Source organism: Marmota marmota, unplaced genomic scaffold (assembly GCF_001458135.2).
Source record: "Marmota marmota marmota unplaced genomic scaffold, marMar, whole genome shotgun sequence".
In the NCBI taxonomy this organism is placed as follows: domain Eukaryota; kingdom Metazoa; phylum Chordata; class Mammalia; order Rodentia; family Sciuridae; genus Marmota; species Marmota marmota.
Window position 1 is genome coordinate 19,506,104 of NW_026000026.1, and position 3,319 is coordinate 19,509,422.

The following is a 3,319-nucleotide window of genomic DNA, read 5'->3' on the forward strand; positions in this document are numbered from 1 at the left end:
TACACTTTTCTTTTTTAAAAAAATGTTTCACACTCTAGGAATCAGAGATATAAATTGAAACAAGACAGTGTAATTTTTCACCACTAGAATTAACCAAGATTTAAGAGATTGACAATACCCTGTATTGATGTGGAAATCAAGAAAAGGACATTCTTAGGCATTATTACTAGGACTGAAAATTAATACAGTGTTTCTGGACAGCGATTTGGCTATATGTAACAAAAGACCTTGAAAAGTACATTTCTTTTGATGAGCGATCCCACTTCAAAGAATTATTCTAAGGAAATAATTAGGCAAGTGCCAGAAGATGTATCTTCCAACGTGTTTCATCACAGTATTGTTTAGAACTACAAGTGCTTGCAAATAGTCTAAAGGTCCAAAAATGTTGGGCTTATTATTAGGAAATATTAATAAAAAAAATAGGGGCATTACATGGTGGAACACCATATAACCACTCAAAATAATGATGTAGACCTCTATTTATTTTAAACAGAAGAATATCCAAAAGGTTATAAATGGGACAAAATATCATGAGACAATATGTATGTAATGGAATCATCAATTTTAAAGTATGATACAGAGAGCATCCAAAAGGCTGATTGTAAATGGTGATGATCCCTAGGTGGACAAATGTTAGATGATTTTAATTTTTTGGTCTTTCATTTCTGTGAATTCTCTGAATTTTACACAATGATCCCATAAAACTTATATACTTCTAAAAACTGAAAAGTGAACCGGTTTTTTGTTCTGCATCTTGAATTTCCCAGCAGGAGTAAGTTTAGTTTTCCATTATTACCTTTAGCTATGTTGGGGCTTCCTTTGTTATATAAATCAGGTCATAAAATACTGTGCCTGGCTCTTCTCAACACAGGAGAATTTGTTTGCTTTCCCTCACCTAATACCTCTAACACTCTCCAGAAATATCTCTGAGACTGACTCACCAGCCTTGATGATCACTCTTGTAGCAAAGGTCCCCAAATGTCACTCTTTTTCAACCCAAAGGCTGATCTTATTTACTTACTAAAGATAAACTTTCCAAGTCCCAAGACTATTTTGTTATTTGTGGAATGAAGATAGGCATTTCCCTCACAGGTGAACTAAAAAGACAAAAATTAGTGAAAGAACCCAGCAGTAAGTGTATCAGACAGGGTAAGTCAAGTAATGCTACAGTAACAAACAACCCCAAAATCCCTGGGCCAAACAACAAAGTTATATTTCATACTGTACAACAGTCCTCTGGGGCCTCTGCTCCACAGGCTCATCCCTCAAGGACCCAGGCTGAAGGAGACTCCATTTCCATGATTTCCTTTTGCCAAGCAGAGGAAAGAAAACACGGCACCTAGTACCCCTGCTTTTAAAGCTTCCACCCAGGAGTGATCAATGTCACTTTGCTCTCATCTTATGGGCCAAAACAAGTCACATAGCCACAGACCAATTCAAAGAGAAATTTCATCATACTATATGTCTAAGGGTCCAAAAACCAGAAATACTGGCTAATAGTAAAATCGACTCTCATAGTAGGCATTCAAAAATGCTTTGTGATACATGAAACCCAGCTCAACTGCAAAGGCCTCTGATGTGTGTCAGGCACTGTGCTAGACAAAACTTTCAGTGGGAAATCAAATTAAATAATTTTTAGCAAAGCCACACTGCTAGTAAGAACAAGAGCCGGGACTTGATCCCACAACTTGTACCCTACCCATATGTCTATGCCTGGTGACACTACTCCATGCAGCCTCACTTTTGTAAGTCTGTTTCCTCCCCATCTTCCAGGAGCAGATAATGATGACTGATTGACCGGAAGGAGGGGACTGGTATGTCCCTGCAGTGGGCGTAAGGCCTGTGTGAGATGCACAGAAAGTTTGGTCCAAGGCCTAGGAAGAGATTGCACCTGGAAGGGCCCTGGAGCAGCCTTCTCCCGTGTGCAGAAGATGGAGCGGGGGAGGATAAGCATATTCTGCAGGATACACCTGCCCCCTGGGCTAAAGTAGAGGCCACTCCATTAAAGTCCATGTCCCCTTACTCTGCTATTGGAAGACCATGTCTTTTGGCCCAGTTACTGGAGAGCATGTGTCGTTATCCAAGTGTAACAGACAAGTCCTGACACACTCATCAGGCTCTTCTCACTATCCCACCCTGCACACCCATGCACACAGTGCACAGTCACCTGTGCAAGCCTGTACTTGCTTTGCATTGCACATCATCAATACACCATATGAGTCTGAGCCACACGCAGCATCCACGATGCAGTATCCACGTGCACCTAACCCACTGACGTGACGACATCCACTGTGCCTGTGTTTTGTCAACCCCTATGAAATCTCTCTTTCGATGGCAATTTCATTTGACTCAAACCCATGCACACACAGCTACTTAAAACCACAGCCATTTCATATATGTACACTCAACCACACACACGCATGCACACACACTCTCACACACTCACTCACACAGAGCATGCACCGTCACACATTCAACTTGCTCTTCACCCTCCACCTATTGCCTGACCCAGGCCCTTGGCTCCTTGGCAGTGAGTTCCATCATTGTCACCACCAAGGCTGCCATTAAACCTCCGCTCTTACCCTCCAAAAAATCAGCCCCTGGGGATGGCCCTCTGTGGCCCTGGCTTCACTCCAGCAGTTGTGTTCAACTTCTGCCCCCACCCATGGCCTGTCCACTTAGCCGGTGTCTACAAAAATACTTACTGAGCACTGATTCTATGTGTCTTAGTCCATTTTCTGCTGCTATCATAAAATATCTAACATTGGGAAATTTATAAACAAAAGAAATCTATTTCTCACAGTTCTGGAGTCTGGGAAATCTAAGAACAGGACGAGCATGGGGTGAGGGACTTTGTACTGCATCACAACCTGGCAGAAGGGCAAGTGAACACACAGGCAAGAGAGCAGGAGAGAGGGGCCAAAGCAAGGCCCAATCAGGACCCCACTCCCTCAATAACAACCAATTCCTCTATAACGGCATTAATCCTGTCATGAGGGCAGAGCCCCCGTGGTGATCTCATGACCTTGTCTCTTAAACTTTTCACCCTTTCATACTGTTACATTGGCAATGAGTTGTCAGTATGAGTTTTGGAGGAAAGGTGCAAACCACAGCACCGTGACAGGCCCTGAACTGGGCACTAAAGATAAACAAAAACAGACACAGGTTCTGGCATGTGGTTCCCACATTCAATGCAGGGAGGCAAGCATTTTTTTCTAAAGTACAAATAAACATAATATTCCAATTCTTGAGAAATAATATGGAGAAGAGGTACATAGTGCTGGAACTTGCCTCAGACTCTTAAAATACTTTAAAATAA